The sequence below is a fragment of the Heterocephalus glaber genome, unplaced genomic scaffold (assembly GCF_053883595.1).
Source record: "Heterocephalus glaber isolate CG9 unplaced genomic scaffold, H.glaber_assembly_v1.0 deba00000896, whole genome shotgun sequence".
NCBI lineage: Eukaryota > Metazoa > Chordata > Mammalia > Rodentia > Bathyergidae > Heterocephalus > Heterocephalus glaber.
Genome location: NW_028258170.1, coordinates 3779653 through 3797713, shown reverse-complemented (window position 1 = coordinate 3797713; position 18061 = coordinate 3779653). Strand labels below are relative to the sequence as shown.

General features: G+C 35.7%; 2 pseudogenes; one reads left to right on the top strand and one right to left on the bottom strand.

Moving 5' to 3' along the window:
* Positions 1–2420: 2420 nt before the first annotated feature.
* On the top strand, positions 2421–3366 carry LOC106008076 (olfactory receptor 5I1-like; annotated as a pseudogene).
* A 9402-nt stretch (positions 3367–12768) lies between these two features.
* Positions 12769–13695, bottom strand: LOC101704203 (olfactory receptor 5W2-like; annotated as a pseudogene).
* Positions 13696–18061: the final 4366 nt, after the last annotated feature.

The window sequence follows — 18061 nt, the reverse complement described above, 5'->3', positions numbered from 1 at the left end:
AAGTGCTAAAGTACAACTTACAAATCAGAAAATGAATCCACAGAATCTAGAACATGTGACTGGGTACACATTATAAGGGTAGGGTCTTTATTTAGACCAGCAGCACAGGTTATAGTGATGCACACCAAGAGAGAAATCTTGGAATAGACATAGCATTGGAAAGTGATATCAACTATATTTTGTTTTAGAATTGATATGTTTATGTGCCTATTCTATAATCATTTTTAAACTGGACTTATGATTTTGGAATGGAGATAGGAAAGCTGTCATTGTTCAGGTCCTAAGTTCAGAAAAGGAACAAGATCCTTACCAGGGAAGAGAGCATTTGGTACAGAAGTAGGCTCTGAGAGAAGCCCTAGGACACTGCTGCTGTGTGGATTCCATATACAATTTAATCTGGGGAGAAACCAAGCTAGGTGAGCAGAAGCCAGGGGAGGTGGAGATTTAAGAAGAAAGGCGAGTTTTAACACTTGATATAAAAATGGACACATATTGAAACATCTTTGGATTAGACAGCAAGAATATAACTTGCAACATTGAACAAAATAGTATTTTATGTTTTGGGAACAAAAATCCTAGCGCAGTAGACTGGACTAAGAGTGGAAGGAACAGTGGATGCCTGAAAGGAAACATCATAATGAAATGAAGAAAATAAGGGCAGAAGATAAGAGGGTCAAAGGTTTTAAACATAGAATTGACTTAAGCATTATTGCATGGTGAAGTTTAGGAGGCAGAGAGGGTTAGTAATAGCACAGGGATCTTACCTGACAGGGCAATGTTAGTGGTTGAGATCAACTTCGGAGAGAAGGATCTCATTCCCCAGAGAAGAAAGGGAAGCAGGGACAGAGAGCGACACTGATGTATTCAAATGCTTGCATGATGACTCACTGTCCATTCATTATTTGTCTCTGAAAATTAAAAAATAAATTCTGTGAGTGAGAAGAAAATCATAAAATAGGCTCTTAAATAAAATAATAAAGGTTTAAAATAGTTATATGTCAGGGTAATGGCGGTGGGTGCTATGAACTGCTAAAGAACAAGGGTGTGCCTCTCTTTGTGTCTTTGTCTCCATCTCTGTCTCTCTCTCTCTCTTTATATATATATATATGTGTGTGTGTGTGTGTGTGTGTGTGTGTGTATATCCAGTTTATATGTATATACATGTTTACACACAACCTAATAAAACCTAAAATTGTGACTCAGAAAAATATATAGTGTACATGCTCAGTGATACTATTTAGTTTATTCATTATTAAACTTTTATGGCTGGTACTAAACAGAATTCTAAAATCTTTAAATTGAAAGATAAAGAGTTCATAAATAAATAGCAAATGCATATGAAATTCTATTTTTCCATGGTGAGGGGAGAAATAAGTTCTCACTAAAGTGGACAAACTGCTCATGGAAAGCATTTGGATTGGAAATGGTTATCTGTACTTTATACAGTAGCAAACTAAACAAGGGGAATGAAAGGTAGAACTAATTTAGAGAGATGAGTAGGTAAGCTTATTTAATTGTTTTTTTCTACTCTTTTATAATTTTCCACTATGGAGGACATGGAAATATTCTACATTTACTATGTATATCTAGTTTGGCTATAATAAATTTGCAAGCATGACAAGTTTTTATTCAATAGCTTAGACTCCAGATTAAAAACAAAATACATGCCTGGATTAATGGAGAACTGTTACATTGCCACTTATTATCAGTTAAGGAGTGTGACGGAAAGTATACTGAGGGAGGGAGGAGATTCATTTCACTCTTGTATTTAATAAGAGAGATGAATTTTGAATATTTTTGAATATTTGAAGCTGTAACTTGGTCAGGAGCCAAATTTCCTAGCTGGTGTGGTTGACACCTAGGAGATAGTTATTTAGATACTCATTCTGAACTTCTGTTCTTTCTAATTTATCAGTGGACTTTGTATCACTTGAAAGAATTCCCTGGGTCCCCTCAGGGGGAGCCACAGCTCAAAGTGTAAAACACAGATCTACTCCATGCACAAATCTTTACCCTGACCAGCAACGCTTTTCTCCATTTCAGAAATCCACACACAATAGCACAAAGGGGAACGGGGGCTCTGAATCCAGAGTTTGCTACACCAAGGTGAGTATCCACTATCACTTGACATGGATGATGAGTGGGAGAATTAAAGAATTTAAAGTGGAATTGCAGCTTTAAATTGTGCAACTTGGTTGATGATGGTGCTGTTCAATGTTGAAAATAATAGTTTAAAAAAGGCAGGTGGTAAATTCCTGATGTAATTTTAAAAATGAGGAAGTGTGTCTTAAACTACACTAACTGGATTTAGAATCCCTGTTCTATTACTTGAACTTTTTTCTTTCTTCTTTCCTTTGATTGGTGTCCAGCTATTGTGCCCACTTCTGTCCTTCTTCTGTCACCACACCACACACCCAGAAGCACTGCAGATGTTGAATTTGGAGAATGGCACTGTGACCACTGAGTTCCTTCTTGTGGGGTTTAGTGACCATCCAGAAATTCAGCATCTGCTCTTTGCTGTGTTCTTTTCCATTTACTCTGTCACCTTGATGGGGAATCTTGGCATGATTTTATTAATCACAATCAGCTCCCCTTTGCACACCCCAATGTAGTTTTTCCTCCACATGCTCTCCTTCGTTGATGTCTGCTACTCTTCTGTCATTGCCCTCAAATTACTTGTGAACTTGATTTTTGATGAGAAGACCATTTCTTACAATGGCTGTGCTGCACAGTTATATTTTTTCTGCTTTGTGGTTGACACCGAATCTTTCCTCTTGGCTGCTATGGCTTTATGACAGATATATAGCAATCTGTAACCCCCTGCTTTATACTGTTATTATGTCCAAAAGAGTTTGTTGCCAGCTTGCACTTGGAGCATTTTTGGGCTGCACTATGAGCTCAATAATTCATACCACTAATACTTTCCTTCTAGCCTTCTGCTCCAAGGAAATCAACCATTTCTTTTGTGATATTGCCCCTCTTTTCTCTCTGTCCTGCACTGACATGTATATGCCCAACATCATTCTGGTGGTGTTTGCTAGTTTGGTGGAAGCTATTTGTCTTCTAACAGTTCTCCTATCTTATGTCTGTATTATAGCAGCGATCCTTAAGACAGGTTCAGCAGAAAGAAGGAGGAAAGGATTCTCCACCTGTGCTTTGCACCTGACCGTGGTCACTATTTACCACGGCACTCTGATCTTCATTTACTTGCGGCCCACTGCAGGCCATTCAATGGCTATTGACAGAGTTACCTCTGTGTTCTACTCATTGATTATACCCATGGTGAACCCCCTCATTTACAGTCTAAGGAACAAGGATGTCAAAAATGCCTTTGGAAAAATAATTCAGCAAAAGAGGCTATCTTAATGTAAGAAATGGGCCAAGCAATTTCAACAATGTTCTGTTTTTTAAAAAGTTAATTTAATATGGATGTTTCCCAAGTCTGTGGGTAGTGAATTCCTGACCCCAGAAGAGTCCTAGAGCTGCAGGTTCAGCTCAGCTCTCTCACATTACTTGTATGATATACATTTCTTTAGTTTTTGAGAGTTGACACTTTTAATATTTGTGTCAGAGGAAGAGTCACCCTTCACTTTGTCTTCCACCATCCATATTCTTACACTTTTTCATTCCTTTTCCAAATATTTTTAAAAAGCACTCTCAGCAATGGATAAATCATTGGCATATCAGAATCCCTTTTGATGAAAGAAAATAAGTGCAATTCACAGTTTCATCAATTGATTTTGATTCCCATGTAAATATATACACATTGTAACTGACCTGTCCAAACCTACTCATTCTAAAAAAACTTTCCTCAAATTTTAATCCCTGCATAGTTTTTCATGAATTTCTCTTCAGTTTCAAAAGATAATTTGTCCTCTAAATCTCATTAGAACCTTAGATATACTCTGAAGATGTTCACATAGTCTGTCTTATCTTATTTTAGCTTGTATATATATTTTCTATCACTCTATAATGATTGTTTATTAAATCTTATTCATTAATCTCTCACTTCTTTATCATAGTATCAAGTCTAGCCTACATTAAGAGTGAATATATATGAAACAAATATAAGCTTACTATAGATTGTTTTTAGTTAAGATTATGTGCAGTGGGGGAAAATGATATACAGAAACCATTCATTCCTCTTGAATTAATTTTGTTTCATTCTCGACAGAGGTGCTATGTGTGCAATTGACTATTCTAAGATGCTACCAAGTACAATGACTTCTTCAAAAATCATTTGTAAATGGTTTGAAGATACTAACTAAATTAATTTCTGATTCATAAAACATTTTCTCAGGAGTACACAGGGTCTGAAACCTCTTACTTTGTAGGTGCACAGCTACATTCTAAGGGAAGCCTGCTCCAAGGACCATGGATGGGAACTGGAGCTATGAACACTGGGATGTTGGCTAAGGTGGCTGCTGTAGCAGGCACCTCAAGAAAGTGTGGCTGGAGAGTAAAAATAAAAGGTTCAATCCAAGAATAAGCAAAAACAATGGTAGGTAGGATGAATTAAAACAAAAAGCCATCTGAGAGTGAAAATAAAGGCTGGGTTGTAGGTTGAAGCCATAATGCTATTTCATGGAGTGGGGTGGATTTTCATTAAAAAAATTGTCCACAGAGATCAGTAATGTAACAAGGCTTAAGCTAATGTGAGCTTTCAATACTGAGGACAATAATGGCATCCCCAAGTAGAGGGAGAGTGCTTACTTTTCCAGAATATGCAGCAGAAAGGCCTGATTCATCACAGTGGAAAGAGATCGATTCCTTTGTTTCTCATTGTGCCATTCTAGCCATGGCCCTTGTGATGGAGCTACACAGGATAGCATGGAAGAAGCACTCTTGGATTAATTAACTAAAGTCACTTCCTCAGAATATGGGATTTGGGGCTTAGATCATAGTGTAGTTTCAGGCATCTGCCTGAGCACCAGAATGGTGCAGCCAGTTTGATGAGCAATGGAGAAACCTCTCCTCAGGAATAACTGGAAGTGAGGGCAGAATCAGGGAAGCGGAAGCCCTCTGGTGGCTGGGAGAGATTTACAAACATGGCACAAGGGGGAACCTGCAGCTAGAGCCTGGTCACCTGGCTGAGCAGGCTCTGAAGAGCACAGGACAGGGAGCCTGGGGTCTGTGTTTCAGTACATGATGCTGTGAACAGCACATCTTCTTGGGACAGCTGGGAAGCTGGTTCTTGATAGCTGGCTCAGGTGACCACAGAGTCTCTTGAGCAACACCAGGGATAAATATAAATTCCCAGGAGAGACGTAGATGTAAACTTGTACTGCTTATGTCAAACCTTGATAGGAGAGGAAAGAAGTTGAGACCTGAATATTGTCACACAGCTAACAAGTAAATAACAGATCAGTCCTGGGTCTGTCTCACTCTAACCTCCGAGTTCTTTTCTTGGAATCTCTGATATCTTTATCATTTCCTTCAAATAAAAATATAACCAAAAACAAAGAAAAGAATTCTTTAAAATATGTAAAATTATTAAGCCAACATCTTTAAAGGAAAAATCAGTGTGAATTTATGCAAATGATAGACAGCTGAAAACAATTTTAAATTAGGAGTATGCCTACATTTTTATAGCTATCAATATATCTACTCTCTTTTTGGTAAAGTTCATTGTATTAGGAAGGTTATTGAGAAGTCCTGATAAATAACATACTTTATGAATGGCAAATATACCATTTGAGACTAGAGAGGAATCAAATATTTAAGACATGGGGTGTATTTTTATTTCTTTCAAACTGCTCAGTCAGTAATGCAAGACACATATCCTTCTGAAATTGCATATCTTTATAAATGTATGCATGCATAAGATGTTTTGAAATGTATATCATCAATATATTTTATAACTAAAAGAATACATAAAATTGGGAAAGAGGACTTAAATTGAAAGCCCTGTATAACTTTCATGTTCTTTTCATGACAAAAACCTAATAAAGGAGAATACTCTTGAGAATCTGAAATCTTGGTGAATCTTGGTGCCTTTTTCCATAACTATATTAGTTGATAAGTAATTGTATTTTGAAGAACATAACCAAGTCGCTAAATTTAATTACTGTAATATATTATGGTATTAGCTATATCCAGGCACTCATAAATTACCATTATCAATACCTTACTTAGAATAAGGTGACTTTTTATTTTTCAGATACACAGGGAGACACTATGAAATGTTACAAAATAAAATACTAATATAAATATTACTTGTTCTTTTTTGTTTTCCCACTGAACATAAGTTTACATCAATAATTATTTCTTTACAATTTAAACTGTGTTGATTCCAAACTGCAGTTTGGTTGTTTTTATTTTAAATGGTGTTCAACAAAGCATATTGTAATGTATGAACTCATCAAGGGACATGGAGTCCCTTTGCTAGAGTTCTTTGGAGAAGTCCAGTGTCCATTGTACTTAGAGTTAGGGCAAGAGGTGGGCTCATTCTGCAAGGTGCACTAGAAGACTGGGGCTCTCCATCATATGGAGGTTGCTGAACTGATTGTGTCGGATGGATGAGGGATCTGGAATCTGAGAAGAGAAGTTCTAACTCCTGTTGCAAGTATTTCATTTCAGCCTTGGACAAAGGGAAGAGGTCTACATGAATTTCGTGTAAGGTAAACATAAAGAAATGAAAGCTAGGGAGTTCCTTTTCTGTCGGTTTTATAAAGCCTGTTTTTCCCATTAGTTTTGCAGGGAGCTGTGCTTTGTGTACTTAGTAACTGTGGAATGGCGCCCTGGTGCAGAATAGTAAATAATAAAAGAAAAAATGGTGGAGAAGAGAAGAAAGAGCATTGTCCTTACTAAATTTTTAGTCCAAGCATGGAATTGTTCTTATTTACTTACTACTTATTTCCTTTGAAGTGTTATGAGGGACATTATTTATAGACTGAAAGTGCTTCATAGAAAAGACATCAAGGTGATTAATTTCCACTGTCTGAAATCCCCTTCTGTATCATCCACTAATTATTAACCCCCCCCTTTAAAAATTCAGACTAATGGGTCTTATGTTAAATTGGAGTTTGAGGAGATTTAAAAGCCCCATGACATCTCACAGGGACGTACTCATCCATGAGAAAGGGAGATATAACAGGACCTCTTATGCCAACAGCATATGATACAGTTTCTGTATTCCCCTAGTTCAGAAGGTTGACAGAGTCCGATGATTACTGCTCTTTATACTCAGTTCTGTACAAAGATAAGTAATAGAAAATGTCTTCCAAATAAGGGCTAAAACTCAGGATCCTCCTGCCTCAGCTTTCCCATGTGCCGGGATTATAGGAGTGTACCATTATGCCAGGATAGCTCATGAAAAACTTAAAGAAAAATTCCCAGTACATTATTTTTCATTTTAACTGATCCAATTCAGACACATGAGGACCTCAATTCATCAAGCTGTTACCTAAAATCCCATATATTTGCGGGGGTTTGGTGGTGGTGGTGGTTAAAATTTTCTTCCTTTTATTTTGCACTTACTAGACCTAAATAAATAGAACAATAAGCATAGCAAATTTCTTTCTCTGTCATAGCTACCATATATCCTATGAAAGGGAGGTGACATCCTCATATCTTTTGAAGTATCAGGAATCCATGAATGCTCCAATTTATCTGAACATTAACAATGTTTCCTCTCTATAAGAAAAATTAACAAAAGAAAATGTGTAAATTAAGGATGTATGGTACAAGAAGAAACTCTAAACCTATTTTCCAAAAGAAATCTTCCTCCTCACAGGGTTTATCCACCACCGTGCTTGCCTATAACCTGGAACAGGGTCCCTCAGATGCCACTTTGCAAAGCAGGAAGGATATCTTACAGTGGCACCTGGTGAACATAGGATATCCTCTGGCTGTATCTTTAATGCAGATTTTCATAGAGTGCTGTAGAACCCTTCAAATACCTGCCCCATTTTCTCATCTTCTTTCTGTGTTTTGACTTCATAAACTTGAGTAGAGCCAGAAGAAATAGCTGGACATTGAATGACTCCCTAGGTGAATGTTCTTTATTTCTTGTTTATTTAACATGCATGTTTTTGTAGATTCGTTATAATAGAACTCACAACCACTTAATTATTTTCTTAAAAGCTATGAAATATATATTCAAAGTATATGTCACATCCTAAATTAGTTACAATTTGATATCTAATAAGGCACTCAAGATCTTATGATGTGGGTTGATTTTAATATTTGCTGCTCCAGTTTGGTTCTCAGTCACAAAGCGTGAGCTAGATTGGCAGGCCCAAGCCACACTGTCCTTGAACTAAGAACACTTGCAGTCTCCGGTGAGAAATGAAAGTTTAATAATGACAGTTTAATAAGCAGAACAGTGCCATTAGGGGAGTATGATTTATGAATCCGAAAAGTGGACATTTAACTAGGAATGAGAGAGGGAAGAAGGGAAGGAAAGCTGCAAGGAAGGGGCTGGGTGAGAACTGAAGCACAGGGGTGGACCGTAGAGGGGCTTTGCTTTGAAATTTTGCTTTCATTTTATTATATTTTTTTTCCACTAAGTTTATTGGTACATTTTAGGTATAAAATACAGTTACATTCATCATTGGGATCTTGCACCATTACATGAATGTCTTGGTTCTTATTTTTTTTCCCCTTCCCCAGCCCTCCCTTCAACCCCTCCACCCTTCCCTATTTGCAAAACTTTGTTTCCATTTTTTTCTTTTCTCATATTTTTTCATTTCCCTTCTTTCCCTTCCCCTACCCCTCCCAATTCCCCTGCTCCTTTAGACCTTTTCTTCCTATTACACAATATCAATTATACATTTTTAAAATTACAATATCAAAATTTAGAGGACATTACCACAGGTTTTACAGAATTTAAAAGGATGTAGAAAGCATATTTCAAAAATCTTTCTTGAAATAAATTTAGCAACTTCTAAGAGGTACCTTGGAAGACAAATTAATGAAACTGTCTCTAGAGGAAATATAAAATTTGAATAGCACCTATTAAAGAAAGTATATTCCTAGTTTGAAAACCTACCTATATGACAACAATAGGCTCATATATATTTTAACTGATAAATTATATCAAACATTTAAAGCAGAAGAAAGAATGAACACTTTTCCTTTCATTTTAGGAAATCAGCATTGTGCTAATATTAAAACTGGATAAAGACAATAGAAGAAAAATGTATGAACATAGATAAAAATATGTATAACAATACAAACTATTAGAAGTCAGATCTGGCAGTATGTAGAAAGTGGTTTTATTATAGGGATGGCAGTGTTGGTTCAGCATTGGAAGATCCACCCCTATAAGTAACATTTTAACAGAGGAAAGGAAAAACCCATATAATCCTGTCAGTAGTTGCAGAAAAAGTATTGGACTAAATTCTACAGCTGTTCATGGTAAAATCAATCAGGAGACTAGAAGTAGAACAGAACCTTCTCAACAGATAAGCCATGTACTCTATACTTCCAGCAAAAATGCCTTATAAGAATGGAAAAGATACAATGCTTTCTCTCTAAGGTGGGGAACAAGAGCAGATATGCCTACTCTTCATCTGTCCATTAAAGTTTGAAACATAGGCCCAAACCAAAATAGTCTGGCAATAAAAAGACAATTAGCATAGGATTGGCAAGGTAGAAGTAAAATCTTTATATGTAGATGAAATGATCATCTACAGAGAAAATACTAAGAAATCTCTAGGAGCCCCTAGAACTTGTATTTGAATTTAGCAGGATTAGAAAACACAAAGAATATATAAAAATTCAAGTCTGTGTATACTTGCTATAAGTGAAGAATTGGATATTGAAATTTAAAAGGTATGTAGATAAATAAAAAGAAAAAAAAACAGTGTTGGAAGACATTTATTACCTAATTTTAAGACCTTCTCTAAAGCTACAGTAATCAAGGCAGTGTTGGCATAAGGAAAGACATATAGATCAATGGGATAAAACAGAGAATCTAGAAATAGATTCACACATACATGGTCCACTGAGTTTTGAAAGACTATTTAACATTAACATTTTATAGAACACAAACTCAATTCAAGAGCAGAGGAAAAGATAGTGTTTTCAGCACATGGCACTAGAACACCTAGTATCCATATGTAAAAAATTAACCTCAACGCTTTATTTCCATACATAAAAATCTATGAACCTAAATATGAAAGACTAAAACTATAAAACTTTAAGAAGAAATTATAAGGGAAAATGTTCATGAATTTAGGGTAGGCAAGAATTTCCTAGGATACACAAAACATGATGTATATAAGAAAGAAATTGATAAATGAGATCCCATCAAAACTTAGAACTTTAAATGACATCGTTAAGAAAGTGAAAAGTAGTCCTTAAACAGACCATATTTATAATACATATAACCAGAATATATAAAGAACTCTTACAGCTCATTAATAGACAACCCAATTAAAAAGGAGATATAAGAAGATGATAAATAGCCAGCACAGATATGTATTGACTTATCATTGTCATGACTTTTTTTTGTTGTTGGATTCTCCCACTTTGTGTTTAATTTCTTGTCATGCCCAACAGATTAATTCTGCTGGGCTTCCTAGAGTTGCGATCCTCATTTTCTTTTCCTAGGATGTTGTCTAAAATTTTTTGGAGTGCTGGTTTAGTATTCATGAAGTTCCTAAGGTGCTCTTTTTCATGAAAGTATCTTATTTCACCATCTATTTTGAAAGGTAGTTTTGCAGGGTACATCAATCTGGGTTGGAGGCTGTTTTTCTTTAGGGCTTGAAATAAGTCATTCCAAGCTCTTCTAGCCTTGAGGGTTTGCATTGAGAAGTCTGCTGTGATTCTGATACACTTACCTTTCTATGTGATTTGTTTCATTTCTCTAACTGCTTGTAGAATTTTGTTCTTCTTTTGGGTTTCTGGAATCTTAACTGTTATATGCCTATGTGTAGATTTTTTTTGATCAAGGCTAGCTGGAGTCCTATATGCCTTCCTTATCTGAGTGTCAAGGTCTTTTCCCCTGCTTGGGAAATTTTCTGCCATCACTTCTACAAACAGTTTTTTTATGTCATCTGCCCTCTCTCCTGTTTCTCCGATCAGTCTTATGTCATTCTTCTTCGCATGGTCTAGTAGCTGCTGGATTGATTTCTCATGGTCCCTTACTATTTTAAAGCAGTTTTTCTTCCTGGTCACTAATTGTAATCTTATCTTCTGTGTCTGAAATTCTGTCCTCACATTGGCTCATTCTACTATGTAAGCTTTCAATGGAGTTTTTAATCTCCTGGAAATCTGTTTGTACCTGTTTTATGGATTCCATTTGTTTCCTGTGTTGGGATTCCATCATGTTCCTCAGTTCCTCTATTTTTTTTATCTATGTCTTCTCTAGATTTATTAATCATGTCTTGCACTATGGGCACAATCTGCTGTTATTTGAGTAATTATTTCTGATTTCATTTTTTCCAGATCCTCTTTTATTGCCAGTTCAGGGAGTCTAAGTTGTTGCATATCAGAGTGTTCCCTCTCCTTTCCCTTTGGGGTTACTTTAGGTGATCTTGAAGTTTGGTTTTCAGACTTGTTTACCTGTCTTCTCATTTTGACAGGGGGTTGGGGGGAGTGGTTGCTGGAGCCCACGTGGCTCACCTCCTGTGCCCTGGAGGAGGGGGTGGTACTTCAGCCCAGAAGCCTCCTCCTGGGTGCTGGGAGCAGTTCACCTCCTGTGCACTGGGACAGCGGGTGGTACTTTGGCCTGGAAGCCTCCTCGTGGGCACTGGGAGGGGGTCACCTCCTGTGGGCTGGGGCAGGGGGTATTTCGTTTAATTTTTAATTGACATAACATTGCACGAAGCTATAGGGCACAATATGTTAATAGTCATAAATTCATTACTTAGTAATCAAAAGAGGATATGAACATATCTGTTATCTCAAATATTTATTCTTAATGGAGAAACACTCAAATTTCTTTCTTATACTCATTTAAAATGGACAACACGATTGCCTGAGTTATCCTTCTATGAAATAGAGCACCAGAATTTACTCCTATGGCTGTTATACTACTCAACAGAAAAAGAAAATACATTCATAGAAGAATATACTTTGAATACAAGATGTCAAAGAGTCAAATAGACATTTCTTAAAATAAGACATATAAATTACCAAGAAGTATGTGAAAAAATACTCAAATCATCACTATTTTAGTCCTTATTTCTCACATCTGGACATCTTCCTATAAAAAGCTTCTTTTCTGTGCACCTCAGGGTCTCTACTTCTGATTCTCATTTAAAATCCTTTCTCCACATCACTTGCTCTTCAATGTGACTACTGGGTGTTTGATCTGAAAATAAATCCCCATTTCAAAGGTTCTTTTCTTATTTGCAGTCTGGATTTAGACATTTTGTGTGTACTAAGAGTACTCACTTTTTACATGATATAATTTTGTACTTTATTGTGAATTAATTATTTATCATGAATTATTCATATTCTACAAAGATGCAAAGCTCACAGATTGACAAAGCATACATAGTAGGCACTCGATACTTTGGAATTATTAAATCAATTCATAAGATACTCACCAAACAAATGAGACTATGCCTTACTGCAATGAAGACTAGAAAGTTTTTCAAAATTCAAGATTATCACTTTTAAATTCAAGATAGATAATGCAGTAGAGTATATTTAGGAAACCACCAACTATTGGTATGTAGTACTTTACATACATACAAATTTTGTTACATTAATATAGTATAAACCACTTTAAATTATATGACTTGGAAAAAACAACAGAAGTATACATTTGTTTTGGTAGAAGTATGTAGGTATTTGGAGTAATACCTTATTCACTTAAAATAATTTTCTTCTCAGTTTTTTCACAACTTCTTTTACATTTTTGTTGAGTAAGCTATAAATCAGAGGGCTTAGCTTGGGAATCACCAGGGTGTAAAACAGTGAGGTCATTTTGTCCTGATCTAGGGAGTAGGAAGAACTGGGATGGAAGTACATGAAAAGCATGGTTCCCTGGAAAATGGAAACTGCAGTGAGGTGGGAGGCACTGGTGGAGAAAGCTTTGATCTTCCCCTCAGCAGAGCAGATCTTTAAAACAGATAAGATGATATAGCAATAGGAGACAAGAAGGCCTGAGATGGTGCTCAGTTCCAAAAAACCAAAAATAATGAATATCGCTAACTCATTAACCTATGTTTCCGAACAAGATATTAAGAGGAGAGGAGGAACATCACAGAAGAAATGATTAATCTCATTAGACCCACAGAAACACAGGCTGAATATCAGTGTGGTGTGTATCAGAGCATCTGCCAGTCCCACCAGGTAAACCCCAGCCAGGAGCTGGGCTCACAGCCTGCTGGACATGTTGGCTGTGTACAGCAGAAGGCTGCTTATGGGCTTGTACCAGTCAAAGGCCATCACTGCCAACAGCACGCACTCAACATCTGTAAAGAGACAGAAGATGAAGAATTGCAGAACACAGCCAATGAAAGGAATCAATCTATTCTTGGCAAGCAGGTCTACCAGCATCTTGGGGACAACTGCATTCGACTAGCATGGGTCGGAGAATGACAGGTGGCTGAGGAAAACATAATGGGTGTGTGCAGCCAGGAATCCACTCTGATTAAAATAATCATTCCAAGATTTACAAAGAGAATAATGAGATAAACAAACAAATTCCACGAATAGAGTTACTTCCATTTCAGAATTATTGGTAATTCCCAAGAGTAAGAATTCAGATAGCAATGAACAATTTGCAAAATCCATTCTTCTTGGTTCTTGTTTTAAACTGGAAAAAAATCATTAAGAGTATGATAAATTAGGTGTTGATTTTTCTGCATTTTCAAAAATGTTATTATGAGGCAAGCTATGATTTGTTTCTCTAAATTGTTTTATTCACTTCCAGAAACTTCCAAGACAAGTGCCACCATTAAAGAAGCATTATCATATTAAGAAGTTGACCAATTTTGATTCTGCATTTGTACATAATTATCCAGATGTGTGACTTAACTATCAGTTCTTTGGTAGTAGAGGAGTAGATTTGAATAAACTCATAGCTGTTTCCCAGATTCCAAATGTTATAAAAAAATGCTAGAATCAGACATATAATCTAGAAAAATAAGAGTAAAATATCTCAAATCAATTTGTTACATTTTTCAAATAACATAATTGATATTACACTGACAATGGCTCTGCATACAAAATTTACCTAAAGTGAAAGCTCTTAAGGTACCATTTTTGCTGTGTACTGTATATTGGAAAATGAAACAAGTATTTTTCTGTCACTCATCATGAATGTTTTGCCAGAACTTTTATAACCCTTTTACAGCTCACTTAATACCAAATTTCAAATCTCTTAGAAGGCAAAGAGATGTGATAAAAAGAAGTAGGAACAATTGGCTGTAACAAATACCCTCGCTTATCTCTGACTTTTCCTTTGAGTTCCTCATTACAATGAAAATGGGAGGAGAAATAATGAAAGTTTTGTAGATAAATGGGATTCTATTTCTTGTATTTGTGATTGCATTTATGTGTGCATGGGGTTATGTGTCTGTTCACATATCTACCTTTTGATATAACACCGGAATATATATGGTAATATAACTTATTACTTCTATATGTAAGTACAGTATAGTATGTGACCCAGTATAGTATGTGATCCAGGAGGACCTGAATGTGCATACTTGCATGTTTTTAATGTGTTAATTTGTATTATTATATGAAAAAATTAATAACAAATTTACATACACCATGTCACAGAGTGATTTTGAAAAGAAACAGATTACTTTAGAATCTTGATTAAAATATGAATAAATAAAACCTTTACAGTCATAAAATAATGATTTGATTAGTGATATTGCATAAAATTAATAAATGAAGATCAATAAGCTCTATCTTTATTGTTTTTTGAACTTACTGAAAAACAAAACAAGTTTTACTCACTCTTGTGTCACTAGCAATCAGTGGTTTCCAAAGCTTTTATAACTGCTTTGTATAGCTCACCAGATTCTAAAAAATAAATCTTTTGAAAAGGAAAACAAGGGATTAAAAGAAGTAGGAGCAGCAGACTACAACAGGATAATTGTTTACCATGGCCTTTAGAATTGATGTTTCATTACAGAAAATAGAAGGAGGAACAGGAAATGATCCTGAGATATATTGGCTTTTGTTTCTCATGTTTCTGTTTAACTTTCTGCATGTACTTTGGGGAGCAGGATAGTGTGTGTGTCTATATGTTCACATATGTATGTGGGTGGTCAAATCTTATTTTTTTTTGGACTTAAGACTGACATTTTTACATAATGATATTTGTAATGTGTTTTCTATTATTTGAATGAAACTAAAACAAAATTTAAACTTTACTTTTCTACATCATTTGCAGTGGGATTTTTTTACAAGTGGTTACGTATGCGTCTGGATTAAAGAATGAATAAATAAAACCTTCAAAATTCTTAAGCAAATGACAAGATATATTTGGTCATTAGATGATAAAGAGTATGTTTAACCTAGTAAGTAAATATGAATTAATTCGTTTTCACATTCCACAATATTTGAGACCTCAGCTTTACCAAAAAATTCTATTTTTTTAACCTAGAGTTTTTGTTTTGGGTTTTTTTTTTTTTGGTACTGGGGATCAAACTTGGGACCTTCTGCTTCAAGGCAGGCAGCAGAACCACTGAGCTGAATCCCCAGCCCAAAATTCCATTTTTTTAAACTAATTTTATTGGTACATTTAAGGTATACAATATAATGACATTCATCATTGGAAATTTGCACCTTTTACATAATCTGTCTGTTCCCCATTCCCCTGCCCTCCCTTCAACCCCTCCACCCCTCCCTATCTACAAAGACTTTGTTTCCATTTTTTCATTTTCTCATATTAATTCCATTCTCTTCTTTCTTTTCCCCTACCCCTCCCACTTTCCCTTCCCCTTTGCACCTTTTCTTCCTATTTCACATTATCCGAAATTCTACTATTTTTAAAACCACTCAGATACTTACCTGAGAGGAGAAAATTTTTCTGCCATTTCCTCTGGTACCTGAACAATACATAGATCATATTTACTTTCATATTGTGACTGTTGGATGACTCTTGTAATCTTCTGCCTTCATGCTTTTATGCCGTTCAGAGGATTAATGAGATCCTTGGGTCAATATTTTCCCCTGAGAATATTGCAAGAACTTCAGCAAAGGCTGAACCTCTAATTCGTGATGCTCAGCAGTATATTGATCAGTATCCAGGACTGACTAGATTTTTAACACTATTATTCATGCTTATCTTGACTCTACACTCTCTTCTCTTGAAATCAGGTATCTAATGAAACTGAAATATATCTCCTACATACTGATTTTCATGTGCTTTTCATTTTTCATCCTGTCTCTTTCGTTTTGGAAACAGTCTTCTGCAGGGTTTAGACAGGGTGATTATACATGCTTCTTTTTTCATTTATTTTTGTCTATTCCTCTACCCCACCTGCATGTCAAGCATCATCATTTACATTATTTTATGGCTTTAAAATTTTCATTGCACCTTGTATTATCCTTCTAAAGTTGTTTCCAGAATATGTGTGTTTCTACTTTCCTACAGTCAATAGCACAGATATTTGCATGGGTAAAGGATTAGTAAAGTATATTGTTCAATATATTCAGATTTTTAGGCTGGTGCTGTCCAACAACGAGTAGACATAAACAAGTTTAGGAGTCTGTTTCTGCTAACAGACTTTACATGTATAGCAGTGATTGGGTTTTTAAAATCTATATTTGGATAATTCTTTCAAGAAAAAGCCACATTTATTCACTTTTGAATAACTGTGTTCTATTATTTAGTGTAGCTCTTTGATAATTGAGAGGTATTAAAATTATGAAGTTCATGTGTAACCTTATCTTTTCCCTACAGTTACTGATGAATATTTTACCCTCCCACAATATTGCCTCACTATCTTATTCTCTGAACTTGTAGAACTTCTGCATGAGTCAGAGAAGTTCTTCCTTTACATTCTTCTGACCAAAACATGTCTGCATTCTCTCTTTAATAAATGTGCATTTTCAGCATTTATTTGTTGTAAGAGAAAATGTTATGCATTAAAACAAATACTGTAGATATCTTACCAAATGTCAGACTATTTACATATATTATTTATCTACATGTATATCATCATATATTGTGCAGATTATAGCATCTTTTAATAACTAACAACTTCATTAGCAGATTTCAGAATGAGATCCATAAGTAATCAATAAACATTAGGAATCTCAGAGGCAGAATATTGACTCCAAACCATGTGTTTTTAATCAGTTTCTCACTACAATGTAATAGAACAAAATTTCCCTTCTTGGAAAATATTCTCTTGGCTGCTATCATGGAATGTTGTAGAGTATTTTGACTAAATTCCGCAAAATAATGAGTCTTGGAGTTGCAAGTTTATGGCGAGGTTGTCCAATCCATCTCTATACCAAGCCAAGATCTTACCAGGGATGGAGTGCAGAAAGGAACAATAGGAAAGACTGCCAGGTTGACTGCCTAAATGGTTTCAAGTTTTAGCTAGACACTTCAATATTATTAATATTGATTCAGAAAGATCTGTCTATCATACACTATGGAAACACACACAGGAAATAAGTGGAATCTTGCCCTGGAGATTGTGCAATGGAAGAGCTTTGAAGGAAGCTGTCTGTATTGGCCATCTTCTAAGACTGTGGTCCCCAAACTTCTGGTACCAGGGACTGATTTCATGGAAGACATTTTTTTCTGGGTAGCAGGGGTGGTGGAAGCTTGTAAGATGGCTCAAGAACATTTTATTTTTTGTACACTTTTTTCTATTATTATTATTAAATTGTAAGGAAGAATCAGTGGGAGCCCTAAGACCCTTGGTTTGTGTTCCTCCAAGTAGAAGGCCCCCTCTGGGGGTGTTGGGAGAGAGTGACACCCTAAGTTTGTTGCTTATGTCCAGTCTATCTCAAATGCTTTTAAGGCAACCTCAAGGTATTCCACATTGACTTTAATCTAGATTGTGTGGAAAATAGACAATGCCTCAAATGTTCTTTCTTTTAAGGCCAATATCATCAGCAAGGACAAAGTCAATTCACCTGGACTATGCACAAATGGATTGCACATCATTCCTTCCCAACTTAG